Raw genomic sequence first — 13,314 nt, 5'->3', positions numbered from 1 at the left:
CAAAGGGCAGAATGGCCTACTCCTGCACCTATTGTCTCTTGTCTGTCTGCAAATTTTACAGACTCTCGTTTATCCAGGATGGTATCAAGATTCTTGGGTATTGTTGGTGCTGTACCCATTAGGGCAGGTGGAGAGTGCTGACTTTTGTCTTGTAGATAGTGAACAGGCTTTGGGAGGTGAGTTACTCACCCCAGTATTCCCAGCTTCTGAGTTGCTCTTGATGATTAGATTCCCTACAGTGTGGGAACAGGCCTGTCAGCCCAACAATTCCACACCAACCCTCCAAAGAATAGCCCACCCAGACCCATTCCCTTCTGACTAATGCACTTAACACTATGGGCAACTTTGCATGACCAATTCATCTGATCTGCACAGCTTCGGACTGTGGGAAGAAACCGGAGCTCCCGGAGGAAATCCATGCAGACACGGGAGAATGTGCAAACTCCACACAGACAGTTGCCAGAGGCTGGAATCGAACCTGGGTCCCTGGCACTGAGAGGCAGAAGTGCTAACTACTGAGCCACTCCTCCAAGTCAAACAGTCTAAACTTTTCTCCAATCTCTCTTCTGAATTGAAATTCCTCATCCCTGGTACAATCCTTAATTAATTTTTTTTCTGCATTCCCTCCAGTGACTTCACCTCCTTCTTAAAGTGCAACACCCAGAAATAGACGGTGATTATCTTCCAGAAGAGTGGTCTTTCATCCTACTGTAACTATTATTTTCAGCAACTTTGGTTCCTGTAAAATTTCTCTTAAATACACTGAAGCTCCTTGACCTAATTACTTCAGGAGATAGCATGTTTCACAATCTTCCCTAAATTATATCCTTAGTCTTAACCCTTTCAATTCGAGAAACATCTCCTGAATTCCTTACTGGACTTATTAGGTCTTAATTTTGAATTTCCCTGGTTACCTTTTGCTCTTGATACTGGGCAGTACTCATGAAATGTTCCTCGCTGTGACTCTCACAATGTTTGGGCATCTACGAGACATGTGATAATCAAGGCAGGATGTGCTTTTCCCATCAAAAGGAAGGAAGTAACTTAACCATACACTTGTGAAACTTATAGAAACAAATAGTTTTGAATGAAGGATACATTCTAGTCAGCACGCTGTGTACATAACCCCTCTGATCTTCTTTGAAATAGTCCCATAGGTTCTTTTACATCCATGTTAAAGAGCAGAGGTACCCTGTTTTACATCTCATCTGGTTGTGCTCCAGTGGAGATGCAGTTTGAAGCACGGACACATTGAACTGTATGGATTATAATTTAATTTTGGAAACAATACTGGTTCCAGGTGAATGGATGTGTTATATTTAGCCTGTTGCTAGTACAGTTATTTTATATTATTCTGTGATTCAGACCGACTTTGAGCAAAAGTGCGCACATGAGGTTTTGCCTATGAGCAACTCACCACTGACTCACATTTTCTCTCGTAGGACGCTTACTCTCGGTCCAAGTACAGTGGATGAACATTTCCATCATCTGTAGGAGGATTATTACACATTTGGTTATACAACCAGTTTCTTGCTGGATGAGGCCTTTCTTAAAAAATATATTCAACTTCAGTCTATTAGAGCAAAATGACATGTCTACATACTTAACCGATACCCACAGTTATCTCCGGTTTAAATAAAAGCAATCATCGACAAGACTTTCATCCAATTGAACAGGAACGTTAGTGTTTTTCTGGTGTCTGGCTCCAAGTGGATTCAAGAGTTTCAAATCGAGAGGGTGAAGATTCTGATCAGCTTCACTTTAGTGCACATCAGAAGCCCATATTGCAAATCTAGCTTGTGCTTTTTTTTGTTCAGTTATGTTAGTAACAGAATATTGACGTTTCACGGCTTGTATCAAGGAAAACTGCTTTTGAAGGGATGGTGTTGTAGTATTAGGAGATCACTGTAAATCAAACAATTCAGCAGGTGAGGGTAGCTCACCTTAAACTCCAATGATCTCGGCTTTGTTTTTTTCTCAAAAAAGAAGCGTTGCCTACTCTTGTCTGACAACAGACATAATGACAGATTACAGCCCACTTATGGATGAAGTGAACTTTTAATTCCAGCATGTTTTTTCTTCAGAAAGAGGACTGTTACAGCCAAACAATGACTGCAGGTGTACATCTTGATTGAGTTTTTTTAAGAAGTAAGTTAGAGGATTGATGAGGGCAGAGCGGTAGATGTGATCTATATGGAGTTCAGTAAGGCATTCCCCATGGGAGACTGATTAGCAAGGTTAGATCTCATGGAATATAGGGAGAACTAACCATTTGGATACAGAACTGGCTCAAAGGTAGAAGACAGAGGGTGATGGTGGAGGTTTGTTCTTCAGACTGGAGGCCGGTGACCAGTGGAGTGCCACAAGGATCGGTGCTGTGTTCACTACTTTTCATCATTTATATAAATGATTTGAATGCGAGCATAAGAGGTATAGTTAGTAAGTTTGCAGATGACACCAAAATTGGAGGTGTAGTGGACAGAGAAGAAGGTGACCTCACATTACAACAGGATCTTGATCAAATGGGCCAATGGGCTGAGAAGTGACAGAAAGAGCTTAATTTAGATAAATGTAAGGTGTTGCATTTTTGGAAAGCAAATCTTTGCAGGACTTATACACTTAATGGTAAGGTCCTAGGGTGTGTTGCTGAACAAAGAGACCTTGGAATGCAGGTTCATAGCTCCTTGAAATGGAGTCGCAGGTAGATAGGATAGTGAAGAAGGTCATTGGTATTCTTTCCTTTAATTGGTCAGAGTATTGAGTACAGGAGTTGGAAGGTCATGTTGTGCATGTACAGAACATTGGTTGGACCACTGTTGGAATATTGCATGCAATTATGGTCTCCTTCCTGTCGGAAAGATGTTGTGAAACTGGAAATGGTTCAGAAAAGATTTACAAGGGTGTTGCCAGGGTTGGAAGACTTGAACTATAGGGAGAGGTTGAATAGGCTAGGGCTGTTTTCCCTGGAGCGTCGGAGGCTGAGGGCTGACCTTTAAAGAAGTCTATAAAATCATGAGGGGCATGGATAGGATAAATAGACAAAGTCTTTTCCCTGGGGTGGGGTGTCCAGAACTAGAGGCCATAAGTTTAGGGTGAGAGGGGAAAAATATAAAAGAGACCTAAGGGGCAACTTTTTCACACAGAGGGTGGTACGTGTATGGTATGAGCTGCCAGAGGAAGTGGTGGAGGCTGGTACAACTACAACATTTAAAAGGCATCTGGATGGGTATATGAATAGGAAGGGTTTGGAGGGATATGAGCCAGGTGCTGGCAGGTGGGACTAGATTGGGTTGGGATATCTGGTTGGCATGGACGATTTGGACTGAAGGGTTTGTTTCTGTGTTGTACATCTCTATGACTCCATGACTGCTCAACTATCAATGGCAGTGCTCCTGATACTAGCCAATAAAACAGCTTCAAAATTCCACTATCTACTCTTCACGAATGAAAAAAAAATCTTCCTGGTCCAAATTTATGTCTCACATCTTATTCCTAATCTATGTTCAATTGTGTTACATTATTACTTCTCTTGTTTAGTAACTAATAAGCTAACTCTTTTGTTAACTCAAAGCCTGGTTAAATTGGCTCCATTTAAAACTCAAATTCATTTGGTCTGGGAGAAATGCATCCATAAAGGAAGAGATGCTTTGTAAATTAACCTTGTTGCAATCAATCAAGGGAATAAAGAAGGTGAACTTGTTCATCTCTTCTTACCCAGGAACTTAATGATATAGTGCAATTCAATTGGTACTGTAGTAAATAAGGACCCTTGTTTAAGGAGTGGTCACAGGGCAACAAAAAGAAAGAAAAGTCTGTATTGATATAGATCCTTTAAATATATCTCACATGCTTCAAATGCAATGAATTTCTTCGTAACAATTATTCTTGTAAATGTGGAAAGACATTTTGTGTATGGCAATCTATAAAAACTGCATTGGAATACTGATCAGTTTATGTGAGTACTTATGTTGTGGCTATTGAGTGAATGTCTTTTTTTTTAAAATGAACAACTTCTTGTCTTCAAATCATGCCTTAGGATCATTTCAAAGTTCATCTCAACCAAAATAAAGGCAGTCAAACTGAAAATTGCAACAGTAACCAATTTTTGAAAAGAGCTGTTGATTTAATAATTTTAAAAGTTCTTATGCTAATTAGATGTTGGTCACTTACACAATGTCTTACATTGAAGTAAGCTTAGTATCTTTACCAGAAAATGAAGTTGCAGTGATTACTTTTTATGGATACTAAATGACTGAGAATGCTTGGGCAAATTTGAGATGTGATTAATATTGTAACATTAGAAGGTTGATATAGTGGTTCAGATTGCTTTATGTCAGAATTCTTTTTATAGCAGTAAGAATTTATATAAAATCTATTGTGCAACTAGATCTCTAACATACCCAACAAGGGTCCCATATTATTTGCTGTATCCTATTTCCATAATTAGTCTGATGATGATCTAATCCTTTTCTTATGGTAGTCACAGCGTGGATCAATTCATGTCATTGGGGTGGAAGTAATTACACTATAGATTTTTTTTCCATAATGAGCACATACAAAACTGGTTATTGCAAGGATTGACAATTGAAAGACAATGGAAAATATTAGATGTATTGCAAACAAAGGAAGTTATTTATGGAACTAATTATGTCTAGAATAATGTCTAGAATATACTTAGCTCTCTACACACCATAGTTAACAGTACCTCCTGAAGAACTGGCTCACACACCAGCCATATGTCTTTGTTTCTTGCTGGAATAAATTGAAACTAATGTCCTATTGTTTCCCCGTGATAAATGCCTGCTTTGTCTCATTTCAAGGACTTGCTCTTTTTAAATTCAGAAACTTAACACGTTTTGATATCTTAAGACAATGGATTTCAACCTCAGTTCACACATGCATGTAAATGGCAATTGTGTTAGAGATTTGTAAAATACATTAGATTAAGTCAATGCAGTAACGGTGAGCAGTATGCTGCTGAGTAATATCTGAGTGATTAAAACTTACCTTTGCTCTTTCATGTTGCTGTTGTTAGTATGTTGGCCTAGGAATATACACGACCTAATAATACTACACGAAGTCTCATTTTCAGACCATTGTGGGGAAGGAGGAAATTGTGTTGTGAAATGAGCCATAAATAATTTTCTTTTTGACTGTTTTCTTCATTTGAGAAGATGCAAAGTATGGACTTTTCCTCCTGTCTGCTTTTGTGATATCTAATGAAAATGCCCCACACTGCATGAGCGAGCTGGCAGTACTTGTGGTCAGTTCGGCCACAAAGGAAATGACCACCGAACCCAATCCTATCCTGGGCCAAAACCATAATAGTGTGTGAGCCAACAACAGGATTCAATGTATAACAATCCAGGTTGCACAACCCTACCTAATTACTCCATCTTAGTCCCCCAAAAACAAACCAACCGCTACCAATACTATTCTGGACCCAAACTCTGCTACTGGTGATTTTTCATTTATCTCCATCTCTCCATTAAGCGCTGAAACTATTGATACAAGGGGATTCTGATGACTATACAATGTTAATGCCTTACATCATGCTACTAAACCTATCTGCACCGTTTAAATACAAAGTTCGTCTGATCAATTAGACTTCCACATTTGATGCTTGCTTTAAACCAAATAAAATGGGCAGCACTTGTGTTCAAAGAGGTAATGTCAAAAAAGTAATTATCATTTGCTGTACATTCAATATAAAACGAGTTTTGTGCCAGCCAAGTTTAATAATGACATTGAAAACAAATCTCGGGCTCAGAAACATTACAATAGGAGCTTGAAAACAAACAGTAAATCTCATCAATGGATTTTTTGCATAAACAGATTTAATAAAGAGAATGAACCACCTGTTTTCAGAAGTATTAGATGTGGTAAGTCTTGCGTTCTCAAATCATGAAAAAGAAAGATATAGTATAAGGTACCCTGTAATGATGCTTCAAAAGGTTTTTTTTTTAAAGAAAACACTAGCAACATACTGTACTGAAAACCAAAATACCAGATGTTGCAAGATGTAGCAGATGTTCCTGTTTTTGAAAATTTAAGAAGTTTGACAGAATGGTAATTGATGGCACAACTCAGGCATAAAAGCATTTTTAAAAAAAGATTAGTGTACACAGTGTTGAATTATGCAATGTGTTTATTAATGGCATCCTAACTTTTGCAAGGGTTAGTGTCTCACTTTTTCTGTACTACTGCTGTCCTCTTCTGAGTTTGGTGACATGACCTGAATTGTGTTTCCTGTGGCTATTATTGTCGGCAGGAATAACTGGGGCAATTGAGAATTCAGTGGCTGTTTGTCTCTGTCTGTGTTCAGGGTTACGAGCCACATCCCAATGATAGAAACCAGTTTGCAGTTTCAGTAATGGCAGAAGGGATAGAACCTTAGGACAATAGCTGCTTCAGGGCAGAGATCAAGTCTTCATGGCTGCATGAAGGAGGGACAGGATACATGTTGTGAATCTGCTCCTTAGTCATACTGCAGATTGAAATTGAAAATGGAGGCTCCCTTATAGAAAAGGAAAGACCATGAGGCCTGAAAGAACAAAGACCAATTCTTGGGTAGATCACTGTTATATCATCGGCAATTTCAGTTTCCCCTTAAATGTCCAGTCTCTTCCTCTTTATTCTCCTGCCCCCAGATCTACGTCCTGTTCATTCTCACTTGCCTCTCTTTTTCCTGTGCTTTATCACGAGCCCACGCCACCTCCTTTCTTGGTTCTGATGTCTACTCCAATCTGGTCTTTCTGAGTCATTGTTTCTTTTCCTTGTGTTGTAGCCTGTCAAAGACTTTGTTTCACCCTCTGATTCACATGGCACACTACAGATGAGCAGAGCAAACCGTTCCACAAATGACCTGGTTGAGATTGGTGAAGCCAAGCGTTCAACTAATAGCTGAATGAAGAACACAACAATCCAGTTTTACACCCCTAAAGTGCTGTTAGTACTTTTTCCACAGCTGTTGCATAGAAACACTCTTTCTCCCTGTCAGCACCTAGCAAGGAAATGAGGATGGAAATAAAAACTAAACTGATATACAAAGATTTACAGTGGGATTCAAACAGTATTATTAGGTCTGAATTCTATTTACTCTGAAAAGTAAACTGATAGCAAAAAAAAACTTACATTTCTTTTTAAAAAACACCCTTTTGAATTCTTTTCACAGCTGAATTTATGCTTGTTTCAGTCTGTTCCACTGTCTGGTCTCATGATATTTTTGTCTTTTGCTTTCTGAAAAGAGAAGGAAAAGATATATTTAGTACAGGAATTGATGTTTCAGTGATTTTTCAACATGTTGCACATATCAGTATTACCACTCTCAGTAATCGGTGAAAACCATCAATTCCCAAGAAAATGCTTTTGTATGATTTCAAGACACAGAACTGTCACATTTATTAGGTATTGGTCACTTGCTTATAGATTTTCTTATTACGTAGATATTTGACGATGTAATAACTCTGGGATGTAGTGAATAAAACTGAAGATTATTGTCCTGAAGTACTCTTCATCTCACCACGTATCTTTACAAAGTGGCACAGAAGCAAATGTGAGAATTTTTGCTTATTGAAGAAATCGTCCCAACATTCAATTTCCTTACTAAGTTGTGGAATTCTAGATGCTTTAGTTTATCTTAAAATGAATAGTGTTTTATTGTTTTTAATGACCTGATGTTCAAACCTGTCAGAATTCCCTGAAAATATCATTGATTACAATAATGGTCCCACCCAGTCACAGTAAATATTTCAGCAACTATTTTAAAATGGGACACTGGGATTTTCTTTTATCATTCCTCAACGTATTAAGCCCAACTTCAAACAACCAGGCCAATAAGATTCATCAAAACTAAAAAGTAGCATCATGCATCATTCACAAGATTAAGAAAACAACTGCATGATAAGGCTTGAAATTGATTGACAAAATAAACCTGCTCAGAGATTTATTACAAACCTCTGGAGCAGTGGCTCTTGAACCCAAGTCTCTCAGTGCAGTGATAGGGACACCACCACTGCACCACAAGAGGGTCCAAACATTTTCTAATCCACCTGCTCAGAGATGTCACTACACATCTCACAGCAGGTGGGACTTGAACCCAAGTCTCCTGGCTCAGAGACAAGAACATTACCACCGCACCGCAAGAGTGCTTTAGACCTGTCTTACATTTAGTTTTAAATGTAATCTATTTTTCTGATCAAAGATATTATGACACACTTGGAGCAGGTGGGACTTGAACCTGTGCCTCCTAATCCAGAGGCAGGGACCCTAACACTGTGCCATGAGAGCCCTTTTGACCTGTCTTGTAAGGATAAAACAATGATGAATAGCATCTGTGGGGATAGTTACTAGGATAGTTGACTATCAAGCCCAAGTACAGAAGGTGAGCTCCTACCATTCTGAACACAGTTTTTTTCCAAATATCAGCTCCCAATAATAAAGGTAAGTACTAGTTTGATAAGTTTGAATTAATGAGAGTTTGGTTGCACATTACTTGCTTCCTGGGTTGAATCACTATTCATTCAATTACTTCTGCATGCTAATCTATCTTGACCTATAAAAGCAAAATTGACCTAATGCTCGAATGTGCTCTCTGTGACACTCTGCAAATCCTTTGCACAACGAAAGGTAGCATTGGAGAAATCCTCTCTTCCAATGCTTACTTTAGGGATAGAAATGGAAAATGTTATTTAGGCGAATTTGCTGTAATTAAGTTTCAAGCCGTTTTGAGGTGCAATAAATCAAATGAGAACATGGCAACTACTAGCATTTCAATCCGTCATCTCCATTAAGCCTAACCACAAAACTGCTGTCCCGATTGCCCCAAGAATGTTAGGAAACCACAACTTAAATAGTACAATAGTAAATTTGTGATTATTGAATTCAACCAGATCATGTTCTAACATCCTTTCGAAAAAAAAAATCAGCAACTTATGAAGAACAATATGAAGCACAGTACAATATGGACTTTTATTTCAACTTCCGTGAGTCTCCATTTTCAGTCTGCTGCAATTCCACACCTAGTAAATGACTCCAGGCTGTAGACAGTCTTTTGTTTAAATGTGACCACTTTTGTTTAAATGGAAAAATTCGGTACTACGTCCAGTGAATGTTGAGCCTTGATGTGCTGTTGGGACCACAACTAAATGCCTTAATAGAACTGGTCAACAACAAAAGTCAAGTTAACCCAAAGCAAGATTCCACTGAGAAACCACACCAGCGGGCAGACTTCCCACCCAGCAGAGGAAGTCACAGAGATTATAAACTTCATTTCAAATACTGCAGTCCCCTTCTTGTGGTGTATCCTGGTCACTTAATAAGGGACTGGGGTGAGGTGTAAGGGAAGGCAATAGAATTCAGGACTGAGGAGGTTTCCCTCATAGTATCCAGTGAAAGGTCAGTGGTCTCAACAGGGGAGGAGCTCCTCTGGTTTCTAGCTTCTCCTGAGTGGAAACTGCGAATCTCCGATTGATGCAAAAGTCCCTCCATTTACAAAGCTGAGGCTCTGGCCTGCAAAAGAACCTTGCAAGGATTTGAGCAAGTGAGGAACATGTTTATTTGTAAGTGCCCCGCCTGTCAGGTGAGAAGGCACAAGATCAACCCCTTTCCTTTGAGCTTCTTAACCGTGGATCAAAGGTCCCAATAATTCAGCCTACTGTTTGAAGTTGCAGTGCTGCATGAGGTGCAAACAAGGTCTGTCTGTAATGATAAATTACTAAAGTAAAGCCAGTGGTGAGTCATTTTATGAAAGGTTCAAATAGCAGAAGGCACAGCAGATGTATTCTCTACAGACTCTGTACATGTGCCAGTTTCCAGGGACCTCTTAGCTCCTCTGGAACTGCGACAGCACTCAGGTGCTGGGAATGACAGCCAAGTCAAACTGCATGGCCTGGGGGATGTTCTGGCTCCACATGGGCAGCACTCCAGAGGCACTTCATGCAAACCCGAGACAGTGTGTCTGCGGCAAAATAAAAAACAGCAACAAGGGGCTCAGCTGCAGCCGATACCATCAAACGCTGACTGTCTACAGCCCGGAGTCATTTACTAGGTGTGGGATTGCAGCAGACTGAAAATGGAGACTCACGGAAGTTTCAAGTGTCTGTGGGTTGCTGCTTTTGATAATTTTAGACCCCCTTAGTTGATCCATTCTTAGCTAATGACATTAAACTTTTGATGGTTTCAGTTTCCAACTGTGTCTTGTCCCACTTCCTGTGCAACATTTAAGACTGTTACTGGTCTCAGATAACCTCAACCCAGCTATAATGATGAGAACAGATTAAAACTATAGATTTGGTAGAACTAATCCAAATAAATCCACAGAATTTACAGTTTAACAATAGAGTGTGCAGTTGTAATAAATTGAAAAGCAGGACAGAGGCTGAAAGCACAATATCTTTCGAATGGTACAGAACAACCAGTATTTCTTAGTTTTGATTAATGAGTCTTCACGATATAGTTTTGAAAACAAATTAGATCAAAACAAAAAAATTGTCGTTGAGAAGAAATGATCAGTTGGTGACATGGATAGTTCCATCACCCCCTTACTTAGACTGTATAAAACTGCCCTACTAAAGTACCCAAACTCCTTTAGACATAGCACATATCAGAATAATTGTCTTTATTTAATTTCAGCTCTCAGGACAACAGGAAAAAAAACATTTAAAGTTGACAAAATGCTAGTCTTTTGGGAGGGTGGGGGGGGGGGGGCAATACAAATTCAGAACATTCTAGACTACAGATTTAGTTGCAGAAAATTCTACTTAAGAATCGCCTAGATAGGAGATCAAGTTTGTTATGGATTTGACCATTGAGCCTATTATCCAGTCTTATTGTAATCCTGTTCCTTGTAATCTTAATGCAAATTAATGGTTCAAATTCATTTTTCCTCTGTCCCATGTTGATGGATTTTTGTCGACAGTTATTTTCACTCTGAAGTCGCTTTCACAATCTTAGCTTTCTTGTAAATATCAATGGACAAGGTTACTCTGAATGAGTTATCCTATGCCATTTTAATTATCATCAACATTTGAACCAAGCGAAAATAGCAGCACTGCAATAAAACTGGACACACTGAACTAAAATCTGCTTTTTTGCGTTCTATTGCACTTAACACCTGCAATGACACTACTTTCTATGCAGACAGGATTGGAAGATAAGCCATGTCTGGGAAACCAAATTTCTTGAGACTGTACATGACTTTTAAGAGGAACTGACTGCCTTTCCCATTGAACAATAGAAATGATGAAATGCAGTCGAGAACTCAAGTGCAGAAACGATCAATTCTGCTGCTACATTTGGTATCGCATTCACTGCAACTGAGAAGATTAGGGGCTGATGTAATCAGAGTGCTCAATACATCGAGTAGTGAAAGTTACTTCCGGGAGTTGGTGATTCAGCATGGAACAGCTTTAAAATTACTATTAGCATTGGGAACAATAACAGGAAGGATGAAATGGTTTTGTTCTCATAAAAGATTTATTAGGATATAAAATACCCCCTTTACAAGCAGTCATTGATACAACAACAATCACAACATTTAGGTAGGAATCTGATAAATACTTGAAGAGGAATCTAATGAATTTCTGAGGAAGGGAAATGGAATTTGGGTAATTAGCTCCTTTATGGAATTAGATTAACACCTTGAGCTGAGTGAGAACCTTCTGTTTTTTTAATTTAAATTTTCTTTCTGAAAATATTGGTGAAATTGCAGGAACTTGCATTGGTGAACGAGCATATTTATTTCAAATTCCTTTCTCCAATGTTTCAATTAAGATCTCTGCTAAATTAGGGAATGTATAAATCTCTGGGTTCATTTTTTAAGGCAGTTACCAGTTTTGCTTATAATGATAATTCCATTTAGCTGAATTTATTTTATGTTCCTGGAAAGTGTTTCCCATTTTGAGACATAAAACATTGTTTCTGGAAACTTGGAAGGTGGAATGAATCCACTTGGGCACTTTTGCCTCCAGTGTTACCCTGATTCAAATTTATTCAAATTGCAGGACCAGAAGTCTACTCCCGAAAGCTCCTATGAGAAACAAGTTTGTCAGTATTGAGCACTCTCCGTTAACGCAAGGCCATACAGAAAAAATTCTTATTCAAGAATAAGAGGCATCGTTGTTGGGATAGACCTGGAGGATGGTTAGAAAATGATTTTTTTCTGCAGCAGATATATGTAGAGAATTGGCACTGAGGGACCCTCTAGGTGTACAGTGGAGTTTTAATAGCTTGAGTGAAACTGGCTTTTAATTGATAATTGGTGCCTGAACCAGGATTCCCAGCTACTGAAGAGGGGGAAACAAGGGCTGGAATTAAAGGAAACATTTGTTTCTAGAACTGATTCCTGTTCAGAAAGGCTGTATAGCTTATTTAACAGTGCAGGTAAGATTATTGTACACACTGAAAATAAGCAAGGCAGCAAACTTACATCACAAATGTTTTTATAAAAATGACCAAAATTGGAATTTAAATGTATTTATGTAAACTGGTGTAATTCGGAGAGATAATTGTCCTTTGTGTTGCTAACCACAACTCACCAGCAAAAATATACATGTTATTTCATTGTGAACTGATTGTCTTCAACTACCCAACTTCAGGAATGAATCGCACAGCTCTCTGGAACAGTTCTTCTCTTGCCTTCCCATTTTTTAAAGCCTATCGCTCTACAGCATGTCGTAAGAGTGAGCAGATCCTTTCACAGTCCTGACTAAATGGAATATCTAATAAGAACCATATTTAAGATTCCATCCAAAATTTGAATAGACTAAAAAAAAATTTATTAAGGTCAGAATGGCCCCAATGTAGCAGCCTAGCCTGAAAAATTGGCAAAACTCCTTACACATGCATGTGGTTGGATTACTGCCACAAGCTGAAAGAAAGCACCATGCACATGAATCAAAAGCCTAACTACTGTGTTACTGGCACTTGGGAGAACTGTTGTGTCGGCTCAACCTAAACATGTAGAAATGGCCCATTCTCAAAATTATCTTGGGGCCACTGGTGGAGCATTGCTGCTACACTTGATCCTTTTGAAAACTAAATTAGTGACATATGAATTGTCTCACAGATTAACACCTGCATGACTGCTGTGATCTTTTGTATTCAACCAGATAGTCTTTTGGCTTGGCCAACCAATCGTTTTAATAAATAATGGTGGGACATTCCCTCTACATGTTCATACTTCAGAGTGTCTACTGGTACCTTTGTTCACATTGACTCCACCGATTTTACCTCCACCCTATTTTCAGATAGTATTTGTTCCCATGTATTAATTTTCCAATTTAAGAGAATTTCTTTTCTCTGTCTGCACATAGA

At 38.8% G+C, this 13,314-nt stretch overlaps 1 protein-coding gene and 1 long non-coding RNA gene across 9 annotated transcripts in view; one reads left to right on the top strand and one right to left on the bottom strand.

The window, feature by feature from the left end:
* LOC122554547 (uncharacterized) overlaps window positions 1-13,314 on the bottom strand; it is a 77,467-nt gene that overhangs the window by 24,261 nt on the left and 39,892 nt on the right. For 6 of the 8 annotated variants that reach the window (XR_006313017.2, XR_015758184.1, XR_015758185.1 and 3 more), the window contains one exon: window positions 7,135-7,239. The gene's annotated coding sequence lies outside the window, so the exon portion shown is untranslated. Of the gene's footprint in view, window positions 1-1,417; window positions 1,489-7,134; window positions 7,240-13,314 lie in introns of all 8 variants that reach the window. The other 2 variants (XM_087990811.1, XM_087990812.1) reach the window with 2 other exon arrangements.
* LOC148149168 (uncharacterized) overlaps window positions 1-13,314 on the top strand; it is a 199,823-nt gene that overhangs the window by 151,709 nt on the left and 34,800 nt on the right. The window lies entirely within an intron of this gene.

Source organism: Chiloscyllium plagiosum, unplaced genomic scaffold (genome assembly GCF_037043375.1).
Source record: "Chiloscyllium plagiosum isolate Xiang-an unplaced genomic scaffold, Cpla_swu_hap1 HiC_scaffold_9, whole genome shotgun sequence".
In the NCBI taxonomy this organism is placed as follows: Eukaryota; Metazoa; Chordata; class Chondrichthyes; order Orectolobiformes; family Hemiscylliidae; genus Chiloscyllium; species Chiloscyllium plagiosum.
This window is presented reverse-complemented; position numbering and strand designations above follow the sequence as displayed.